This window comes from Camelus ferus, chromosome 35, assembly GCF_009834535.1.
Source record: "Camelus ferus isolate YT-003-E chromosome 35, BCGSAC_Cfer_1.0, whole genome shotgun sequence".
Classification (NCBI taxonomy): domain Eukaryota; kingdom Metazoa; phylum Chordata; class Mammalia; order Artiodactyla; family Camelidae; genus Camelus; species Camelus ferus.
The window spans coordinates 15888267-15912625 of NC_045730.1; the positions used below are offsets into that span (position 1 = coordinate 15888267).

The following is a 24359-nucleotide window of genomic DNA, read 5'->3' on the forward strand; positions in this document are numbered from 1 at the left end:
TAAGGAAGTTGGAATGCTTGAGTGGGAACTAGTTTCTGAGCGGTCAGTCCATTAGTGCATAGACTTGGTTTATTTAAGTAACCTGTTCACAGGGGTGGGGGTGGGATGGGGAGAACTCATAGTGAGCATATCATAGAATGAAATACAAAGTATATCCCAGCAATTGTCACAGTGTACTAAATTGATCTATTAAGGGATTGGTCTCCATTTGACTGTGTGCTGTGCGTGTGTGTGTATGTAGGAGGCGGAAGGCGAGCTATTTCTTTTATGTCCTATCCTACATAGTGCCTAGCATTAGATGGCTTCACTTACATAGCACCTGGGAAACCAGACTGAGCTGAAGAGAAAGTCGTTTGTTTATGCCTTAATTTAAAACGAAGTGAAGGAGCAGAAAGTTTGACGTTAAAATGAAGAAAGGAGAATTTACTACAACCCTGTAATTCCAAGAAGATGAAAATCCCCCCTTTTTTTGTTGAAGTTTGCAAGCAGAAAGGGCGTTTAATATCTAGAACTATACTCCAAATCCCAATGGGTTAAAATATCCCATAAATAATTACTTTTTCTTTTATATACAAACAAATTGACAGTCTAGTTTAAATTATGCCTTCTTAGTGAGAAATGAACAGAGCAGGGGCTACAGACATAAAATTCTCATGCCTGCAAACTAAACCTCAAGCATGATGTACTTTTTAAAAATAATTTCCAGCGGATACAACATAATGGAAAACTGTCCAAATTTCAAATAGCTGTCCAAATGTCCAAATATCAAATAACTAAGATATTTATTTGGAATTACTCCTGCCAGATAAGCCCCAAAACATGGTGGCAGAGAAGGGAGTTTGATTTCAATTTTGTGTGAACAGTGCTTATTAATAAAAGCATTTAAAATGTATACATCTTTGAAGGAACTTAGATTTGCAGTGTGGGAAACACAAATAACCATTTGCAATTTTTCATAGATAGAAATCCAGCTTTGCATTTGGAAAAAAAAAAGCTTTCCATTCTAAATGGCAACTTGCAAGGACCTATTGTATAGCACAGGGAACTATATTCAGTTTCTTGTAATAAGCTATAATGGAAAGGAATCTGAATTATATATGTATGTACGTATGTATATATATAACTGAATTGCTTTGCTGTACACCTGAAACTAACATTGTAAATCAACTATGCTTCAAAAAATAAAGTTAAAAGTGACTATAACTCAATAAAAAAGTTAAAAAACATAAAGTTAAAAATAAATAAATAAAAACTATATAAATGGCAACTTAGTCCTAAAAGTTAGCAGAAGTGTCTACATTGTTGGAGATCCAGCAGAATGCGTCACTTGGAAGATGGTTAAAACAAAGCTGGCTCTGTTCACTGACTGGTTTGTGAAAGATGAGTAATATTACATAAACATGGTGACATATGGCCCTCCTATATGTAACCCTGGGAAAGTGCAAATTTGCCCAACTTTTCTGAAAAAGAGTTTAGCCATGTGGAGCTGGAGTTTTAAAATGGTACGGTGCTGCTGGGGGATCTGTCTTAAGGAAATATTTAGTTACCTGTGAAAAATACTTATGCACAAAGATTTCTTTATGGCATTATTTAGAATAGTGACCAAAACATTTACCATTATAGGAATATGATGGAGCCTTATGCAAAGTGGTATAAGAAAATGCTCTTATAACATGTGAAAAAATACAAAACTGTAAATTTATGGAGAGTGTATATAGCTAAATATATGTAGAACTTAACCGGAAATACTAAAATGTATTGTGTATCTTAGGGCAGTAGAAGTAGTAAAGATAGATAATTTTTTCTTCATTACAATTTAATGTTATTTTCCAGTTTTTAAAATGTATGTCTGTTTCATTTATATCAGTGAAAGGGAGAAAAATGAGGAAAGGTCACTCTTAACAATGCCTATACTATTGTCACCTGTGAAATAACAGAATATAGATTTTGAATCCTTTAACTAAACCACACAGACAAAGATTATGAATTCAAGAGCTGTTCCAAATTCTCCTTTATTATCACAGTATTGCTAATTGCCGGTCATGCCTAAGATTTGATATTGTTCATGTGCAAATGCTTCTGATCAAATTACATGCCTTTGCAGTGGCTCACGCTCTTTGACTGGGTCCTTTGTGGGCTGCACTTGACTCTAGTGTTAGACCTGGAGTCCAATGAAAATTTTAGAAAAGGTTCAGCAGCCTGAATAATGTTTATCACAGTCAAGCCACACAAGGACCAAGATCCCATTACTGAATACACTCCCGTGTAGGGTTAGGAAAGTAGGTGGGGGTAGTCAATGAGACATTTCCTAGAAAGTGTCAGGAATTATGAAATATGAGTCATCATTTATTTATAAGTGAAAAAGAGGGGTATAAAATGGTATACATTTTAACTGAACACACACACACACACACACACACACACACACACACATATAAGGACAAAACCATAAAAATAATCTCTTTTTTAAAAAGGCACGTTAACTGCCAGAAAAACAATTAGAAAGATGAACTAAACACAGTTATCTAGCCGCTGGGCCTCCTTCCAATTTGTTCCCTGTAGACCAGAGATCCTGATAAAACAGAGATTTGATCATGTCTCTCCCTGCTTAGAAAATACTGGGCATAACCTGTAAGGCACTGCAGGATCTAGTTCCTGCCTGCTTCTCCAGTCATTTCACCCCTCACTCCACACTTTCTCTCTGACCCCTCTCCTCCCTGGCCTTCCAGTTACTCAGAAATGCCAGACTCATTCACCTCAAGGTCTTCCTACAGACTTTATATTGTTCCCCTCCTGCGCCTTCCCTGTCACCCCCCACTGATTTTCTGGCTAAATTTTCAACTTGGTGTCATTCCCTCAGAAGCCACCTCTATTTTCAACCTTGTCTGGTCCTGAGGGCACCGCAGATTTGGTCCTAAACACATTCTCCTTGCCCATCCTGGTCACATTACTTCTCTTGAACTTTCTCCCCCAGCCTCTCTGCAACCCCCCAACCCCCCAAATTAACCCATTAACATCAAGCTTCTCCATCCATTAAAACAACAGTTATAATGGTTCTGACAAATATTTATGGAGGATCCCTTAAGTGTAAGATGCTGTGCTCGGCAGGGAGGGCTGTGGGAGATACTCAACATGTCTGCGCCTGTCTCCAGGTCTTTGAAAGCTGCCTTTTTTTTTCTTCCCTGAGCTAAGAAGCCCAACCTACTCGTACTCCACCTCCTCAACACTTTTCCTGTCTTGGCTAACTTGTACTTGGCCGTCAGGATGGGGCTTTGGCATCATTTCTAATTGGAAGATCTTCCTCCTGGTTGCTCAAGTAATCTGGGTAAGATGCCCATTCTAGGTTCTCTCAATAGTTCTGAGTTTACCCTTGAAACTCATGTCTTGTATTCACATCTCTCCATCAGACTTTGAGCTCCTTGAGGGCAGAGTCAGTGTCTTGCTTCTCATTCCTCAGCCCCCCGGCAGTGCCTGGTACATAGTAGTACTTAATTAATAGCTATATGCTTGCTTATTTTAATCCAGCCTTATTCCACAAAGGATTTGAGGTAACTTACACAAAAGGCATGTAACATAAAGCAGGAGGTTAGGAGGTACAGCTCAGTGGTAGAGTGCATGCTTGACATGCTCAAGGACCTGGGTTCAATCCCAGCACCTCCAGCAGGGGAAAAATTTAAATTAAATAAATAAAAGAAGGACACATAACATAAAGAAAACAAATATTAAAGCAGAAGCAGGGAAATTATAAATGGAAGTAGAATTGGGACCAGAAAGGAAGAAGAGGTTCACAGTTGTTAGAAAAGGGCTAAAAAAAATTTCCTGGATTATTTATCAATATATTTCTGATGAGATAATTCTGAGATCATAGCACACCCTTTTGTGGCATGTCACATTATTTCCTTAAATCAACAAGCTAAAATTATTTAAAAGCATGGGAAAATGTTTCCCCCAAAGTTTTGGGGTTGTGGGTTTTTATGCCGTGTTTGTATTTTCAACTTTCCTATATCTTCACCTTCCAAGCTGTCAGAACATAGTAAACCTGCCATTGTAGCATATCCTTCTGCACCCAACACAATACTACCTAGGAATATATATGCTTAAAAAAAAAACACAAAACTTTCCCTAATGAAATAAGAACAAGACTCTTCAGCATATAAAAACAAAATCAAGTGACTATATCTTCAAGGATTTTCCTACCTGAATTAGTAGACACCAATTATAAACCAGGAAACTAAAACTACTTAGTAATTACTGCAGGTGATTCATAGCAGTAACCATTCCTTTACAAGGAATAAAACTGGATAATAACTCTGACAGCTAATTTTTTAAACTTATAGACCATGCACATTAATTTCTTTTTTAACACAGTTTCACTTCAAAATAATTTTCAGAATCCCAGAAAGCCTTTCCATTGTACAAACAGCTATCTACCTAAAAGATGTTTCCCACAAAATCATCTCAGGTTTTTTTATTTTGAACAGCACACAGTAGACTGTCATAGAAAAGTCTTGACATTTGCTACTCTGCTTAGCTAATTCGGACTTAGAAAGAATCAGTGCCATGTATGTTCTCTTAGTTTGGCAGGCTTAGCCTGTTTGACGCACGAATGGTAGTCTCACAGAAAAAGGATAAAGAGCCAGAGGACTCTTTTTGTCTTGTTCTAGAAACTTCCAAAACATGACCTGTTGCCTACCCGGACACGTGCATGAGAAACGCCACCCATGCTTGAGGAAGAGGAGCCATATATATAACTAGTTTTGTTTTGATAAATGGATATAACTAGTTCCATTCCGACACCCAGAGAAGCGGATACCACCTCTGAGCTACGTTACTTACCGGCAAGAAGCAGATGCCTGAAAAGTGTTTGTTCAACCAGTGTATCCACCCTTCATTTCCACACTGCCGGCACGCACTTTCAGCCAAAAGCAATCTGATGTTCTCATTAGCGATATGGCTTCTGTTAAGGTTTGTGACCAGCTATTATTCTTCTTCTCAAAATATTAAGAAAAGCAGCTTTGATTTTTAGGTTTGAGGGGATAACTTGGGCCTTAAATTCTCAGACCACAGGAAGGTGACATAAAGGAGCCTGCTTTCCAGGCATCCATACATTTCACCTGCGTGCATTTCAATTCGATGTAGCAAATGTTTGCTGAGGATCTACTGTGTCCAAAGGAGGACACTATGGGAAACAAAGATGAAAAAAGAACACTCCTGCCTGTTGGAAGCTGAAGAGCTCCAACACAGTGCCTGAAACATGGTAAGCATCCAATGCGAGATTTTCTGAGTAACATTCATCACACGTATGGGAGAGAATAGGAAGGCTTCCTGGAGGAGGTGGCATTTAGGTGAGGCTGCAGAACCTTAAGAGGATTTTTGCAAGGAGGCATTCTGGTAGCATGAACAAAGGAGGGCATATTTTGGGGTTTGTAAACGGTCTGTAGTGAAAAACACTGACGTGTGCGCTGGCCCCAGAGGATGAGCCCTGTATTAGGAGGGTAATTAAATGGGCAGTGTGAATATAGGCTGAATGTTGGAGACAGAAGGCCAGATGAGTTAGGAAACCAAAGTGAATTTTCATTGTTCCTCTGGGATTTTAAGAGCAGGAGTACATTTCAGGGTAAGGGAGTCCTGGATGAGCACTCTCTCTTTTTTTCCCTTTCTAAATTGCAAATGTATTAAAATGTTAGCTGTGTAAAGTACTTTTCACAATCAGAGTTTAAAAACTACACTGGAAAGTCTTAAATGTTGACCTAAAACAGTGTGACTTGAATACTCATTGACCCTCAAATGTGTTATTTATTGACGGGAAAAAAATTAAATCAGAATACTTAGAACAATTAGAAAGTTCACAGTAATTGAACTCTGCACTTTTAAACCCACAACAATGACCACTATTACTATAACATGGTATGAATGTGTCTTCATAAAACTCACACTGTATCAAGGCCCTAGCTTTCTATATTGCTGGTTTCATTACCTTCAATAGATTATGGAATATCAGAAGTATGATCTACAATAATAACGCCGTGTGTTTCTCTGATGAGCTCAGGGCGCTCTGTACACTTTAATTAAATCTCATAATGTCCCTGTGAAATAGGCAAGGGATCAGCAGGAGGTGAGTCACTGAAAAGTATCCAACTAGAAGACTGGGCCATAGGATATACTTTCAGAAGAAATCCACTTTTATCATTATTGTACCCGTTTCACCCATGAGGAAATGGGGTTTATTCAGCCAAGGATGATGAGCAATCCCATTTTCACTGAAGGCAGAATACATCCCATAAAAAGGAACCATGACCTCTGAGGCTTCTCCTTTGGGATTCAACCAACACTTATTGATGAATGCCTAAAATGAGCACCAAAGAAAATACACACTGCCCTTCTCTTGCAAAAGAACACAAGACAAGAATCCCAGTGTATCATGATGTATAATCTCTTCACTTTGATTGGCTGGTTTATCAGAAGCTTGGCTGAGTTCTCTCACAGCTGCCTCCCCACCCCCTCCCCACGCTTCCCTCAGCAACAGAGAGATGAGTGGGTACCGGTCTTAAGGAGGTCATATTGGGAGAAGAGCTGCTTATGCTGAAGACGCAGTACAAATGGCAGTGCTAGGAAGAATGAAAAGACTAGAAAACAGAGGAAGTCCTGACTCTTGGTTCTACACCTAGGATATCGGTGTAGATTCTAAAGTCAGACTCTGAAAAACAAACAGATGTGCAGTTACCATAGATGATCTGGCATATAAATCAACTCTACTTCTTAGAAAGGAAGTTAAAGGGCCCAAATCACTTTAGCAGACTACTCTCAATATTCTACCTTCTGACATCCTAGAAAACACAGTCATGGCTCCCAGGGAAACAGAGATCCCAGTTTTTGGGGAAAAAACATTGGAAAAAAAAGACAGATGCTCTCTGTGGTTTTAGGTAATAATTTCTCATCACTGAAGTCTGAAAAACAAATGGAGATACAAATAATGAAATCCTATGGCAATATTTCATTGTAAGATGGTTATGATGATTCAGAATATGCTTTAATATTATCATAAAAGTGGAAACACAAAAATCACAAATGTTGCTGAGAATTTGTGGACCCTCAAGTTTGAGAAAAAATGCTTTAGAGATCATCTTTAGTAATGGGTCTAGGAAAGAAGGCAAGACAGCAAATTTTGCCTGGTCCTAAGAGAGTGTGGCACGTGACACAGAAACATCTTTGGGGAATGACTAGTATTTGATGTACTAAAATAGAGTAACAAACAGCTTATTTCTACTCCTGAAAACTGATTTACAACAATGGGATCCAGGGCAGATCTGTAATAACTACATGTGTGACAGAACAATAATCACTCTTTCCCAATCTTTAGGATGGCAGAAAAAAAAATGCTCTAGTGTAATTCTAAATTCTCTGGATAACAAGACTCCTAAAATTAGGAAAATTCCCTACAGCCAAGTAATAAAATTTTAATTGAATAATCTCTAGTCACGTATATGTATTTAAATCTAAAAGGAATGTAATATGCTTTGATTTCCCTCATACAAATAAGGTACCCTAAAAGACTTAGAAAGGTTGTCTAGCATTATATTTTAACTTGGTACCTCAGTCATTGCTATTACTTGGTTCCTAAGAATTCACAGAAAGTTATACATTTTAAATGTTATGATTACAACTATTAATCTGTATACTTGTACAATTATGAGAGCAGAAGTTTCCTTTCCTTGCAGTTCTAACTGTACTTTAACAATAATGAGGTTATGCCCAAAGGACATAATTTTAATCTCTTCTTTGGATTAGATTTATATTTACAACTTTAATACTTTTAATAAATTTCTTAAATAAAAAAGACATTTTTAACTCAAATTACAAGTCTGCTAAAACACATCAAATGATTAGATGTATCGAAATAAGGCATGCTTTTGAATTTAGATCAGTTGTTTTAAAGCCAGTAAAATAAATATTTTTATTAATATTAAATATTAAAATGTATAATATTTATAATTAAAATATGAACACTTACATTAGTGTTAAGTACTATGTGATCTCAGAATGTTTGAGTTGGGAGGGACTAAGGAGATCATTTAACTCAAAGGCTTCAATTTTAGATGCAAAAACTGAATCCTAGTCTTTTGAAGGCCAGATAACCTAGAATAGAACCTAGTCTCTCAGTTGTCAATCCAGTGTTCCTTTTATTTAACCACATAGGTGTTTACTATAAACATCACACTAAGTTATACTGGTGGCTATTAAGGTGGAAGTGCTGTTCAGATGGGACATCCCTCATTTGCCTAAGGAAGAAACTACAATTATCCAGGACCAGAAAATCTAAGCCCAAGTTCAGTGTGGACTGCATGGCTTGAAGCAAGACATTTAAGTGCGCTGTGCTTTCCTTTCCCTAACTTTAAAAATAAGAACCCGAGTCACTGAAATTTATCTACCTAAATTGGTTGTTGCAAGAAGTGGTAATAAAAATAACCATAAGGCATACAGCCTGAGTGTGAACTAAATACTTAATAACAAAAAACTCATCTCAACTATATTTAAACCAAGGAGTAATAACCACTTTGAGTCATAATTAGGAGGGAGTATGTATTAGCTCTTGTGTGTCCTTATGACATCTGAGCAAGCTAATGCAGGGGTGTATCTAACAAGTTCAGTAGCCCCTAAATTTTCCTAGTTTTTCATAATCTATCTTTATGTTGACCTAAGCCATACAGTAATTATCAATTAAGAACAAGCTAGAACTCTATGACTTATCAAATGCACTGTTCATCACTAAGCAGAGATCAGTGTTAATGAAGTACGTACAGCGTTGCTAAGATTCTGAAAAATTTACTATAGACCCATCCTGTAACTGACATACGCACAGCATAAACCCTGCCAAATACTATTCCCTAATAGCAAAATATAGTTTCCTGGGTGACATGTAAAATTGTCCAGCTTGAGCTGACCTTTAAAAAACAAGCAAAAACTTATCAACTGGATTCTCTTGGCTAAGAAATAGATCTTGCAACTTGCAGGGATGGCGAGAATTAATAGGCAGGCCTTAAGGTATTATACAATACAAATTTTTGAAGAAAAAATGTATATACTATGCATGGAGAATAGTCTGAAAGAAAAGAAAATGCCCAGGGGTGCTAATATAGGTCATTTCTAAGAGGTAGAATTTTTTTTAAGGTTTTCCTTTTTCTTCCTTTTTCTCCTTTGTGCTTATCTGTTTTGTCTGATTTTGAACATGGATTAATTTTGTTGTATTTTTTAAAAGATTACTTACAATGGAAAGAAACTGCTTTATCCTCTTGTGTTGAGGGAGGTAAGGTACTATTATGTCCAAAAATGAAACAAGGAGGCTTACAATGTTAATGATGGCAGTGATAGGATGGGAGGTGTTTCCAGGGTTCTTGTGTCCTGATACAGGTTTTGGTTACTTTAGAGGCCAGCAGAGGGGGAGAAGGTTTGGGGAGGCCACTTTGAGGTGAGCGTTCACCCCTAGTAAATTCTAAAGGGCAGAGTTGCAAATGGTTCTAACCATTCCTAAGCCTGTACTTGGCATGTATCCCTTCCCACCATTTTCATTTCTGGACTGCATGTCTCCGTCTTAAATTTAAACAAGCGTTGCTTTCAATGTTTAATTACAATTTAATGGAAATACTACTTGCATTCAAATTAGCTTTTAGTTTTCACATCACGAATGTGCATCCAAGTTATTGTGTCATTATAATCTCATGTTATAATGGCTTCATAATGCAAGTCCCTGCAGAGTTGAATTAGTAGTTTCCTATGGTAATCACCCATCACTATAATATCATAATCACATAAGCATAGTCCCCACATGCTTCCACTGCAATCATTTTGACACTGTAAGAGCATTTTAATAGTATTAGCATAGATTCTCCAGAGAAATCATCTCATTGTCACTGCATTACCACAGAAGATTAATTGTCATGGAGCCATGCTGTTGTGATGCGAACGCTTAAAAAATATTTGTAAAGAAGTGGCGCTCAGCGATAAAGCATTTCACATCTCAGAAGGTCAGGGCACGTTGCAGGAAGGTTTGCCTCGTGACGCTTAATTGAAGAGATGTCCTTTCACAAGAGGTCAGTGTTTTGTTTCGGTTTGTTTTTGTTTGTTTAGGACTCACACAGCAGTGAGAAAGGAGGTCAGTCCCTCTCTGTGGTATAGAGAGGAAAAGCAGACACGTGGTCCCCGTCTTCCCGGAGTTTACGCTGTAGTCAGGCTTAGCAGCGTGTAGGTGAACGCGGCGAACACTCTAATGCTAAATTCTGAAGTCACCAGCAGTACGTGGCTGTGAGTGCAACCATACCAGGTGCTCCTGGAGAGAAAATGTTTGCCAGTGAATAAAGGGTCAGACTGTATGGCAGAAAATGAACCCAGGTTACCAGCGTTCATGAGTCTGGCTGTCATCTTTGTAGTCACTAACTCTGGGAAGGACGAACGCCAAAGACAATAGCAGAGGACGCAGCCACATCTCACCCCACGGAGGAAGCAAGAAGAGGCTGTGAGGGGGAATCCTCTCCTCTGCCTGGATCTCTCCTGCTTTCAGTGCAGAGCATGAAAGCTGCAGCTTGAGTTTTATTGCTAAGAGAGGAAAGAGGGCAGGTGCTCTCTTCAAGCATAAGACCAAGCCTCAGAAAAGCACCACCCAGTCCCTGACACTCTCTCTGGCTGGAGGCCATGTTGTAAAGTGACTGTGCTGTGTCTGTGACAAACGACAGATCCTGCAGAGCCGGGCAGGGCACTGTGTTCATGGGAGGGGCCTCTAATCCTCTGACACTCTCTGGAGACACCACAGGAGAACTGCAGATATATTATCCTAACTCTCAAGGAATCCTCTCTGCTCAGTGTTCAGTGAGAACCACGTCACACCCAGCATTTAGAGCCACGACCGGCTGGTGGAAGGCATCCTAAAGATGTTCATGGATGAAGGAGTAAATTAATGAGACTGGGGAGAAGGCATAGGCTTCAGAGCTGCTAGTGGGTCTGAAAACGCAGGGAGCAGATGTGTTGGAGTCTGGACTCTCCTGTAGCATTAACCACAGAAGAATCAGCAACTGGCCATGTCTTTTGTGTTTTTCAAGACTTGCCTGCCTTCTTGCGGATGGCAAATGACAGCATTTCGAGGGGGAATGGTCACTCAATTTCCTTCTCGAACTACGGGTGCTGGGGAGATCTCAGAACTACTCCGTGGCTCAGTTTCCAAAAAAAAGTATTAACACTTTTTAAATTGGAACACAGTGAGGATAAAGATGGGCTCTCTAAGTGCTCCAAGCTGCTTTTACCGACAAACTGTGGAGCAATAGAAACTTATTACATAAACAAAATTAGCTGTCCTTCCTCTCAAAGTTATTTTTAATTTCATACGTAAAGTCTATGGCGCTTGCTACTCTGTTCCTCCTTGAGTTCTTGTTTAGGCATCACATGAAATTAAACTCTCACTTCCCTGTCTGTTCTCCTCAGTGACTCGTTTCATACATTTTTCATTATGAATTCATATCAAAACTTACTTTTATTACATTTGATTATCAGTTTTTTAATTATTTTATTATTATTACGCACAGATTAAAAATCAAGAACTCAGGGATGTTGGAATCCAAGTGCACTAAGCATAAGAACAAAATTTTATTATGGAAAATATATCTTGTCACTGCTTAAAAAAATATCACTTTCCCTCTCTTGTGCAAATGTATTCAAAGCAACAGACACCACTCCTGATACTATGCAATAGGTTAACTTTTTTATTTGATACAAACAAAAGTTAGAAGCTATAAAGTATCTTAAGTGCCACCAAAAATTAATGTCTACTTACTGTATTTTGAAAATAGAAGAAGGCACCCAGATGGGACAACATAATACTTCATGAACATATCGCTATTTCCCCAAGAGGAGGAAAAGCCAGAAGTTTACCAACTATATAGAAGTTTACCCTCCCCCCCAAAGTTGATATGCAAAAAATGTATTATTGAGCAAATCAATCTGTAGGCCTGTTTTCTCATTAATAAAACAAAGGAATTAGGTAAGGTGATCTGTAGGGTTCCTCCCGGATACATCTTCTCTGATTCCATGTGAAGAGGCATTAAGTGACCTCTAAACCAGGTTTACAGCTGCTCCCCATGAGTTCACTTTGTTTAGATGTTCAACAAGTGGGGCTTTACAAGTAGGAGAAAAGCAGGCAGGACATAGTTACACAAGGAATGTAAAAGCTATTGATATCTTTCTAAGTCTTTTCTGATCTCTCATGGGGCAAACCAGACTGTAACAAACCACATTACCGTATTTACTTTACTATAAACTTCAGATTATTACTAGCAGATGAATGAAAAATACCTCACACCCCAGATGATTACTTTTTTTAAGTTCACTCTTCATTTTGCGTATGACTAACAGTAACATAGAGGCACTGGTATAAAATAATGGTGGCTAATTAGCCCTCAAATAAATGATGCTGACTGTCTAAGCAAATGAAAACTCTTGGCTCCTTCCCAAATAACAGCTAAAATGATCCATTACCGATGCATACGTGTACATAAACACATATACGTACATGTGTATACATTTTCTAATGTTTCCACCTTTTCTAACCATCATAGTACAAGGACAGAAAACTATTCTGAAAATGACTCTGTGCCAACTTTTACAACAAAGAGTTATTTTAATTTTTAGTAGATGGTGAGATAAGTAAGAAAAAGTCAATAATCTGCTTGCTTTTTGTCAGTGTTTTCAGAAGGTGTGAAACGTATTCCACTGGTAGTTCAAACTGATTTTAGATAATAGATGGGCATTTAAAAACATTTTAAACAAGTATTTATTTGTTTTCATGTGTTTTAGAGAAAAGTAATGAACACGGCAAGCCTGTGATTTCATGGATATTAGTGCTTAGGATGAGGCTGAAGGAAAGCAGAGGGTTGGATTCGAGGAAAATGCTAAGTAATTAAAGGTAATACGTAGGCATAGCAAACACTCAAGGACGATATGAGAATGAATCAAATTTGATAAACTTGATGAATATTAATAAGCGATGAATTCATTCACTCTGATGAATATTACACTGAGTTTGTGCAAATTAAAGGGCATTTAACATCTCTGCAATGTCTTGTAACACATTTATTTTTTCAGGCCTATCAAAAAGCTAACATTTGTTCCTGGGGTAACATCCCCCAGGTCATCACCTTGACTTCTAACTAGGCAGAGAAAGCTATTTTCCAACTTTAACTCTCAGACCTTTTCATTGATCCTATAATTGTCGACATTATTTTAAATGATGTTGATTTTAAAATGTAAATATGATATTATATAGTGTAAAGAATATGGGTGGAGACATTATGGTCAGACTTAGTAGAGCTACTTTGTAAGCTTCCAATTTTTATAGAATAAAACTGTAAAGTTTAATCCATCGCTACATATAAAGAAATTCCCCTTTGGTGCCAATGTTGTAAAATCATTACATTATATAGGAATAATTAATGAAAACTTATTTGGCCAAGGTATTACCAATACAAAAAATAAAAACAAAGACGTGGAAACAGGTTCACCAAAAAAGCTACAATGTCCCTACATAAAGAACTATGAAAACTCTGCATTAAAAAAAAAATTTTTTTTTCAATTCTGATTTGGTCTATGAGATAGCAGAGGAATTTAGAAACAGATCCTTTTGACCTCATTGTAGCAAGAAGAAGTAATAGCAAAGGCCTGTGAAGTATCCCCAAGGCTAGAAACTGTGTATGTTTTGATATTTTAAATCTAACAATTAGATGACATTCACCAGACAAGAATATATACAACTACAGAGACCATTTTAGACTTGGACCTCTTAGCTTGAAGTATTGTAATTTTTCTACTGAAATACACTGATAGGCAAAAAGCGAAAAGGCTATACCTTGGAGGAATGAAAGAAGTCAAAAAGGTATACTGAAACTGGATTTGCTAGAAGCTTCTCTCTCCCTGGATCCTGAACAGGTCACAAATGGCTGTTAAGGTCAACGTCTCAGTAATGTCTGTACTCCAGACAGTGGGATCTTCACTACATATGCACTCAGCTGCTCCCACTTAGTTGCACAGAAGAAAGAGGAACCCTCGGAATTTGTTCTTCTCTGGTTGATAATGGGGCAAGTCGAAAGCAACACAGAAGCAAAAGGGAATCAATGTCAGGCCTTAGACTTGCACAGAAATGTGAGTGAGACTCACAAGTGAGGCCTCAGGACAGTCCCTGATTCTGCCTATGGAGCTGGGAGACCTGGGATGGGCGCTGGCAGGGAGGCGCAGGCAGGAGGCAGGGATGTGGGGTCTCAGTAGAGCTCATTTCTCGCCCAGTGTCGGCCTGTAAAGATGACTCTTGAAACAGCCAAGGACATTTTTATGGAAAGCATGGGCAGAAGGGCTTCAGCTGGGCATGGGGCATTGGAAGCGAGTGGCCTCCTCTGGAATTCCTGTGTTAAATGGATTTGTGTGGTGGCAAATGGAACGTCTCTGAAGTTAAAAACTGAACTTGGAGAAACTGCAGCCTGGGAAACTCCGACTTGTGAAATGGTAGACGTGCCACAGACCAGGGAGCCATAAATAAAAATGTGTGTCCAATAATCGAGCTTCAAACTAGCAAAGATGCCCTTATATCTTTCCCAAGTAGAGGTTTCAACAGTACTTTTCTATGGAGCAACTGGTAGTGAAAACATTCTCCTCATACGTGTGTTCTCTTAAGTGTGCATGCACACCTCATTGCTAAAATTTAATCTGTCCCAGAAAATGTGATGGCATCAAAAAATGCATCCCAGAACCTGTACTTATATAGAAAGGAGAAGTGAATTTTATACATTCATTGTATATAATATATATAAAGAAGAAATTGATTTTATATGAACATAAAATCATTTCCTCTTTTTTACAAATTAATTCATTTATTTAAACTCTTTAATATGGACATTTTTAAAAGCTTACAAATGTAGAGAGACTAGTACAGTGAACCTCTGTGTATCCATCACTCAGCTTCAACCATAGTTCAACAACAGATTTTGAAGGGAAAATCATGTTTCTCAGTCCACCAATTATGCTAAATATTACTAACGTACTTTTATAAACCCACATAACAATCCTCTAAGGATTTCTGGCTATAAGTTTGCTGCAAAAGACAATTTTTCCAAAGAATTAAAAAAAAAAAAAAAAGACTGCCATTCTGTTCTGAAATTGAACACTGAAAAGTTTTCCACGATCAGCCCTAGTGTGCGTGGGAGATGGGGACAGGTCACATTGAGGTCTCTGAGGCTTTCACATCCCCGATATTTCTTCAAATATAAGGGCTTATCTGGTTTCTACTTGGGCCCATCATCTTTCTTCAGAGACTCTTCTGCTTTCTTAGACATTTTCAGCTGATAACACGGAGGCAGTAATTCAGAACACATCTAACAGCAGGAGCACAAGACGGCACCCTCGAGGGAGAAGATGTGAGCTAGGACCACAGCGGTACTTTATCTCCTGTTGCCCTTTCTGATGGCCCAAGTATGCAGACTTGTCATAGCACATTTTTGATCCAGAGAGAAAAAAAAAAATTTGTGAGTTATCGTAACAAATATTTGGATGGTTGTAGATCAGATAGCAAGGTACACTTGATTATGTCCCTTTCATGGTTAATCGTTTAATAAATTATACAGAGTTCATTTAATAATGTGGTTTTAGTTTTATCGAATTAGTTCAGTCTTTTAAGTCCCAAAGCGTAAAGCTCTCCTCCAGGTAATGTTAAGGAGAAGTATTAGAGCTGAGTAGACCCTCCCAAGATTTGTAGTTATCCCTTGATTGCTCAATTTGATAATCAGAGAAAATGACTAAAATGGTAGTTTCTAGACACCATTATTATTGTAAGCTAGGCTGAACTGTGCCCCTTCCAAACATTCTTCCGTGGAAGTTCTAACCCCCAGCATCTCAGAGTGGGACTGCATTTGGAGATAGGGGCTTTAAAGAGGCAATTACATTGAAGTGGGTTTGTTAGAGTCGGTCCTAACTGAATATGACTATTTTGTGTAGTTCTAAGAAGAGATTAGGACACAGAAAGAAGACCGTGTGAGGACAGAGGGAGAAGGAGACCATCAGTCCAAAAAGAGAGACTTCAAAAGGAACCAAATCTACTAGCACCTTGACCTTGGACTTCCAGCCTCCAGAATGATGGGAAAATCAATTTCTGCTGTTTATTTTGTTATGCAGCCCTAGCAAACTAATACGGTCAGTAATGGAGGTCATGCAGTCCAAGCTACAGAAGTGGCTTTTAATTACACCTGGGGGTTCCGGGTCTATAAAGTGAGTAGACAATTTGTCGAAGGGTCTGGTCAGGCATATGCAGTATAATCTAACCCTTTTTGACAAATGTTAATGCCAATGAGGTGACAGCTCAGTGTATGGTCTCTGACTAAATAAATCATTATTGCAGTTATTTGTCAGGGCTTAATAGGAAAGCTTGCTGAAAAGTTAAGCAGATGCCACACACAGCAGATGTGGCAGCCGTATGATGTGAGATACCCCTAAGTTAGGAATCGCATTTTACATTTCCTCCAAACTTTGAGAGACCAAAACTAATGACATCTAACTTTTTCAGATACATAAGGAATGTAGCAGCTGAGACGTAGAAACGCAACAGTATAAACATGATAATGTTGAGAGTGTGTGAAAACAACTTAAATATTTCAAAAATCAATACACATATAATTTTGAAAATAGTAACCAATATTAAGAAAGACAGCTTTGTTGGCACACACTAATACTGATGGTTTTGTGGTTGCAATGAACTTTCAATTACACAAAGGAGCATTAAACTAACAATAATATTTACCAATAGTCTCTTCAAAGTGCTTTTCAAACACTAAATAATTACCCAATTAAGCCACTGCAAGATAAGCTGTTATTACTCCGGATTTAGAGAAAAGGACAGATAATTATTATTTTAACAGTTTCTGTGAAGAAAGACTCAATGTTTACCGAACACAACTGTGAGAACAGCCCACCCTTTTAGTGAGTAGGGAACAGAAAAAAACAAAAGGTTGATTAGCTAAGTGAATTCAGGGGAAGACAGAGACGATTAAGAACTAAGAACCATGACCTGTGAAAACAGGATTTAACATGCAGAGCAGAGACCAAAATTGGCAGAAAGCTATTTATGAATACTGCCAATATTCAATGTTGCAGACTGACAGTGGAGAATCTTTGGTCATGCCCTGAACAACATAATTCATCACCCCAGTGCTTGGGGCAGTCATGTCCAAGCAATTTATCATCATCATATCACTCGTCTGAATAAGAGAGGGGGAGAACTTTGATTGTGAACCTCTAGGGAGAGTGGATTTATAGCCAACATCCCTAAGAAGGCAGCCTGGCTCTGCCCTAAGCAAAATGCTCCCTGCTTCACTTCTGTTTAAGTCAGAGGAAAAGAAGGAACACATGGCTTCCAGGACGTGGAGGGCAACATCTATTCTGATCCTCTTAGATCTGAAATAATGTAGCCAGGAAGTCATATTTAAAGTGCTCTTTGAAGCTGCTTTAAAACATTTAGAAATTAGTCAATGGTAAGTATGAATGATTCATTTCAAGTGTCCCTTGGTAACAAAATAATATCTGAAATGCATCCACTGATAGATCTAACTACGTTGGGAAAGAACTATCCTTAACAATGAACCAATGAACATTCCTCTATATTGGGATACCTGGAAGGATACTGAAAATTTTAAATATGTATATAAATAAATATATATACACACATGTATACAGAGAAGAGGGGGGGATTATGTTTTTCAAAATGAAAACGAGAACCTTAGGAGGGAGGGTATAGCTCAGTGGTAGAGTGCATGTTTAGCAAGCATGAGGTCCTGGGTTCAATCCCCAGTACCTCTGTTAAAAAATAAATAAACCTAATTACCTCCTCCTGCCGGAAAAAAAAAACAAACCATATTTTAAAATGAGAGCCTTAATTCTATCCCTTGTGGGCATTGAGCCTTTGTGTATTTTATACTTCAACACCGGCTGCCTGCCCTTTCAGAATGTAGTTAGACAGCTAAATGCCATTTTTGCCACTTTTGATTAAAATCATAAAGCTGACTTGAGCGTCATGGAAACAAGTCCACCTGCTATCTCATCAACAGTAAGAGGAATGTTGGTCACAAGAGCAAGCTTTTTACAGCACCTTTGCTCTTAGGTTCCCAAGGTGTCTGGTAGACCAGAAGCCAGTAATCCCTGGAGGCATGCGGCTCAGACCTTACCTGAGTGTATTGGTCAGGACAGGCTAGGTTATGTTGCTTTAACAAACAAATCCCCAAATCACAGGGTCTAAATGTAACAAAAGCTGATTTCTGGCTCACACTATGTGTCTAGTGCAGAGTGACGGGGGCTCTGCTGGTTATTTTCATTCCATGACCCAAGCTCACAGGACAGCCACTACCTAGAAAACTGATGGTCATTCTAGTGGAGGGAAGGAGAGTGGGGCAAATCTCTCACTGGCTTTTAGAGCATCCACCTGGAAGTGACACAGGTCACTCCACCTATATTTCATCGCCTCATTGGAAGAGGGCAGAGAAATGAAGGACACTTAGGCCTCCCACGCCCAGCAGGCAGAGACGTTTGTACCCAAGGAGATAATGCTTTCATGAAGCAGGTCATCAGAACCACAGAGCCAGGTTAGGCCAGGCGACCAGGTGGGAGCAGGCCTTTTATTTTTCTTCTTTTTCCTTTATTTTTAAGTGAGGGGGAAATGTCTGTGAATGAGAAGGCTTTTTTTGTTAAATGAAATTTTTTTTTTAAAGAAAAACAAGAACCACTGAGAACAGAAGAATGAGGCCACAAGTGTATGAAAAACATATTCAAGAACCATCTCAGACTCTCTTATGAAGAATGAAGTTCATAGGGCAGAACACAGCTTAAGGGATTCTCAGCAATGTTCCTGTTCACTGGGGGTATTTAAGACATTTGAGAAGATTCTTCATATAATCCTAACACTTTAAAGCATATGGAAGCAAAAATGTATACTTTCTGGGGTCAGAAGCTCCTCCCATTCCATACAGCTCATTACTTTGTCTTCAAGCTTAAATCTGACAGCAAACCCTACAAAACTTACATAGGGGCTCTCTACCTCATGGAATCCTGGGGCTCTCCTGGCCAAGCCCCAGACCTAGAGGGCACTAAGTACACAGGCATAGACTTTTCAAGACTCTAAATATGATCTCCTGCTCTTTGCTCCTATCTAGGTCAAAATTTAACTATACACACTGCAAATTGTATTAAGTTGCATTTTTTCCCAGAAATTCTTTTCCCTTCAGCCATAGTCAAGGTATTTTTTACCCTTCATAGGGAAGGGGCAACTTGTCCAGTGAAACCTCTTTTTCCATTAAGCCACCCCCAGAACACACACTGTCCTGATTCTCCTCCCACCTCACTGGCCATCCTCCTTGCTGGATCCTCCTGCACCTCCCTCTAAAGGTTGGGCTCTTCAGGACTGAGTCAGGGTCCCTTCTCCATCTCTAGTCCCTCCCCAGGTACTCTTGCACATTCTCAACTTCATATATATCATGACTGAGTTCCAAATACTTATCTGTAGCCCAGATTGCTCCTGGGAGCAACACTGTAATATATCCAGCAGCCTATATAACATTCCCCCTGGACATCCCATCGACCTTGTGGCCAGCAGCCTCGACAGTGGCCTCCCACAACTCCAGTCCTCCAGTCCCCTTGTGTAGTTGGGTTGGTGTGATCAGTGGCATACAGCAGAAGGGATGGGGTGCCACTTCTGAGATCAGGTTCTAAAAAAGGGTGGTAGCTTCCATCTTGAGTTTCCTTTCTCCTCTGGACCATTTGCTCTGGGGAAGCCACATCATGAGTAACCCTGTGCAGAGGTCCATATGGTAAGGAACTGCAGTCTCTGGCCAACAGCCAGCTGAAGTCTGTCAACAGCCACATGAAAGAGCTAAGATGCAGATTCTACGAGTCAAGATCCTACAAGTCAAGATCCAGTCAAGACTTGAGACTACTGCCGCCTTGGTTCACAGCTTGACACGTGAACGACCCTGAGCCCAAACCACCCAAACCTCTCATACCCAAATTTCAGACCCACGGAAACTGAGATGATAAATGTCTGTTGTTTTAATCTGTTAAATTATAGGGTGCATTTTTAAAAATGTAGTGCCTCCTACTCCATTTTTCTTTGTCACAGCCCTCTGTTTACAATTTGTAGCTGTCTGTTAATTTGTCAGTTGGTTCCTTCTTTGTTTCCTCCAGCCCCTCTGCCTCCAACCACAATACACACTCCAAGAAGCTAGAGTCTTTATCTGTCCTGTTCTCTGTTGCAGCCCCAGTGCCTGTCCAGGTACACAGTACACATTTCTTGAATGAATAACCTGACCCTTCCTGACCACCCTATAATTTCAACACCAAATGCAACCAAAAATATCTCTAGATGGTAAAAGGAGAATCTTATTTTCACAAACCTACAGATTTCTGGATCTAGTAGAAGCTAGAGATCAATTACATTTATGTGTTTAGAAAGAAGTAAGTAATGTGTACAAAGTTAAAGAGCTGAAACCAGAACTAGAATTAGGCTCTACTCATGGGTCCTTTGAGTTCTTTAATCCAGCAATCTGTCTTTCTGCTCTATCAGTGTGTCTTTATTCCTTGTTGGATATGGGGTACACTTGTGAAAAGAAACTACGAGTGGATAAGGGCACAGGTTTTGGAGTTAGATAGACAGATCCCCCCCCCCCCCCGCCCCCAACTTGCCAGCAGCATGGCCTCACTCTTCTGTGCCTTAACTTTCTCCTCTGTAACATCAGAACACCTCACAGGGCTGTGGAGATGATTAAATTGATTAAATTAGAAGATACAGCGCTCAGAGAAGACCCCTGGTAATTAGCTTTTTCTAACTGTCAAAAAAAATAGGCTTAGGCATTCCCATTGTGATTCTAAGATCAAAGAATGGAAATAAAATGTATTTTACTATTTTATTCCAAAAATCTATGCTATATATATTTTAGTCACTTTTCTACTATAAAGCAACATCTGGCCTCCACATATGAACATGTAGTTTCTTAAAGCATCACTCTGTGAATTTTGTATTCAAATGATTCTTTTTAAAATTGAGTTGCTATCTTGCTATCAACAGTGAGCATGTTGTCTGATCTCTTTTTCTTTGCCATGTGCACTGAGATTTCATTTTGAAGGGGTTGGTTATTTCTGAAATTACATCAGGCCTTCCAGATAGCTGCTGTACACCCCTACTGCCTAAAATAAAATGTAACTGGCCAAGGAGGAGTCGTAAGTCTTAGGGCTCTTTTCTTACTGACTTCATTCTGTATGACAATGAGTGTGAGTATCCTTTAGGATAGGAATAAATGCTTGTCGGCTTCCTCCACTGCAGAGGTGATTTAAGAATAACAAGACTCATGTGTCTACACAAGGAGAAAGTGCTCGTCTCTAAACGTCCCCCCATCCCAGGTGTGACTGCACCTGAGGCGTCTTCACAAATATCACAACACTGTGGCTGTAAATACCACGATCATATCCACACTCGTGTATTTGAAATGTCTTTAAAAAAAAAAATTGAAGTGCAGTTGATTTAACATGTTCTTAGTTTCCAGTGTGCAGCATAGTGATTCAGTTACACATATATATGTACTTTTTATATCTTTATCATTATGTTATTATAAGATATTGAACATCGTTCCCTGTGCTAAACAGTAGGACCTGTTGTTCGTCTATTTTATATATAGTAGTATCTGCAACGAAATATCTTATGCTAGAAGGACCATGACGGTAAAATAAAGGGGGAACGCTGAAGCCCAAGGCTTAGAGGTCTGATTTCAAATCTTATTAAAGGAGAAAGAGCGTGGAATAGACAACACCTCCTTCCCCCGCCCCTATCCCAGCACAGCTGCCCAACGACGACGCAGGAGCATTTCTGTGGAGCAACCCTGAGCTCAAGCCATGCCGGGACCCTCTCTGAGCCTTGGGTTTCAAGCAAGGGTTTGCAGGAATTTAGACTTCGGGGTAACCAGCCACCTCAAGCCCAGGCCCGCCTCCTAGGCCTCACGCAGCCGCAAGATCACTGTCTTTGCAGCTTCCTTCAAGTCAGCAGCACGCCAAAGCCCTAGAGTCTGCTTTGAGGCTCCTTCCCCACGGCGGACCGCTGCGGGGGCTCCCCGCGGGGTTTCACACGCCCAGCTCGGCAGTGACCCCACCCTTCCTACCGGGCCCACAGCTCCCGCGCCCGCTCCGGCTCCCAGGCGCCTTCCCTCCGCTCGCTGCGCGCCGCCTTCTCCCCGGGGACCCTCGGCAGGGCCAACTTCCTTTAACGCGCCCCAATCACCTCCCACTTCACCCCACCCCCACCCCACCAGTGTGGCTTTCTCCCCGCCCGCGGGTCCCCGGGCCGCGTCGGGGAGGACCGGGCCCCGCCCCGCCCAGCTTCCAGGCCACGCCCACCCTGGCCCTAGGTCACTCCCACAGGACGCCAGGCGGGGCCCGCCGTCAGCCTTAGGCCACACCCAGCGGGCCCCGCCCCGCCCGCCCCGCCCGCCTCCAGGATGAGTTTGAGCTCCTAGCTCAGGCGGCGTGGCCTATCCTGGGTAGGGGATCGTCAGGCTCAGCGGCTGGGCTGGGAGCCTACTTCTGCGCACTTCTTCCTTCTATTGTAGGTACCCCCCAAATACCATGGAAAGAGAAGTTTCACATCTCTCTCTACTTCGGCTGAGTCAAAAGGAGTAGGGGCTAGATCCCCTAGGGGGAAAGATCTGCATTTCCCCCAGATCCCAGGTCTCCCTGGAAATGCCTGGAACATGGAGGCTTTGGTATCTATTTTCGTCTCCTCCAAGCATCACATGTCAGAGGATGTGCACTGGCAGTTTGGTAGCACGAACAGGATTTGGATAACCATCCTGAATACAGACAGCTTTCGGTTCATTCCGTCATTGTTTCCTGTTCTTGGGCCTGAGGCTTCTCATTTGTAAAATTATAGTCTATATTGTAAGCTCTTGAGCTGACCCCGGGACTTCATGTGACAAACAGGCTCAGTGAATACCTGGGGGTCATCTACAAAACATAGTCCTAGAAGCAGCTGCCACCGTAGAGAACTTAAGTATTACACTGTATTCAATTAATTTTATCCTGAATTCTGAGAAACAGAAGATGAGTGCTGAGGTGGGAAGAACCATCAGGTGTCATTTGAAAGGAAGACAAACATATAATGATAGTAATAGAAGATGTTCCCTGACGGCACCTCTGCTTATCTAGATAATCTGTTGTCTTAATTTGTGGTACAATCTACATGTGCTAGGATCAATTTCTCCTCCAATTACAGATCTCCAAAAACAGACTGTCTCCAAAAACAGAAGTGCCTGGTGCAAGGCCATGGCTAGTACCCAGTTTGGTGATGTCACAACACCCACCTTCTTAGTAGAGAGTGGGGCACTGGGATAGGATGCTAGGAAATATATTAACATATTGAAGTCAGAAGAAACAGGAGAAGAGAAAATAAGGGTCTAGGAGAGAAGAGTGTTTTGGAGTTTTTTTGGTGGGTAAGGGATAGACAGGGAGAAAATATTGGGAAAGCAATAGTCCTTAAAGATGGTGGCTGCTTAAATCCTAGGAACAGGGAAGGGGATACAAATAGCTCCCAGTGGTGGGAGAGACAGGAATACATGTAGCGGTTAAGAACTCCAGAGGCATAAGTATTAGGTGAGTTGGATATTACTAGGAATGACTAGGGCTCATACTGAGATTGTATAATGAATAGATGGATCAAGGGAGGCTTCTAGAATGATTTCAGTGCTTGCTACCACTTTGATTGCCTGTGTTGCAACCATGAAGCCATACAAATGTGTACCTGACAATGGTTTTTAAGGAGAAGCCTTAAAGTCCATTATTTATAATGTTATGTATTTTCCTAGTCCATGCTGCCAGACGAGAAATTATATCAAGATTCATGTTAAAAAATGACTTCAGTTTTTCTTTATGGAAGTTACTAAGTTCTCCACTGCCTACATTACACCCATTGTACAAGATGTGTGATGGATTTCACATGCAGGCTCTTCTTTCTGTGGCTTTACACCTTAAAAAGACAGCATTAAAGACAAACTACTAGATTTTATTTTGCTTTGAAAGTAGCTTCAAAGAAACTTCAAATTAAAATATAGGTGTTTTATTTCAGGAACTTTTCTGAAGTGTTGTAAACACATGTGTTCCAACAAAGGGATAGAAATCCATGCAAATTAAATGTACAACAGTGAAAAAAGGCTTTGGTAGCTTACAGCATGTAAGCATAGACTGTAATTCCATTTCATGTCATTTGTGATTTAAGCACTACTGTCGGTTAAGCACCAAATGCCATCCTATTTAAA

General features: G+C 40.0%; 1 protein-coding gene across 2 annotated transcripts in view; it reads right to left on the reverse strand.

Moving 5' to 3' along the window:
- The window catches only part of PTER (phosphotriesterase related), a 58647-nt gene extending 36331 nt beyond the window's left edge, over positions 1–22316 (reverse strand). The window contains exon 1 of one of the 2 annotated variants that reach the window (XM_006176240.2): positions 22212–22316. The gene's annotated coding sequence lies outside the window, so the exon portion shown is untranslated. The remainder of the gene's footprint in view (positions 1–22211) is intronic. The other variant, XM_014551977.2, reaches the window with a different exon arrangement.
- Positions 22317–24359: the final 2043 nt, after the last annotated feature.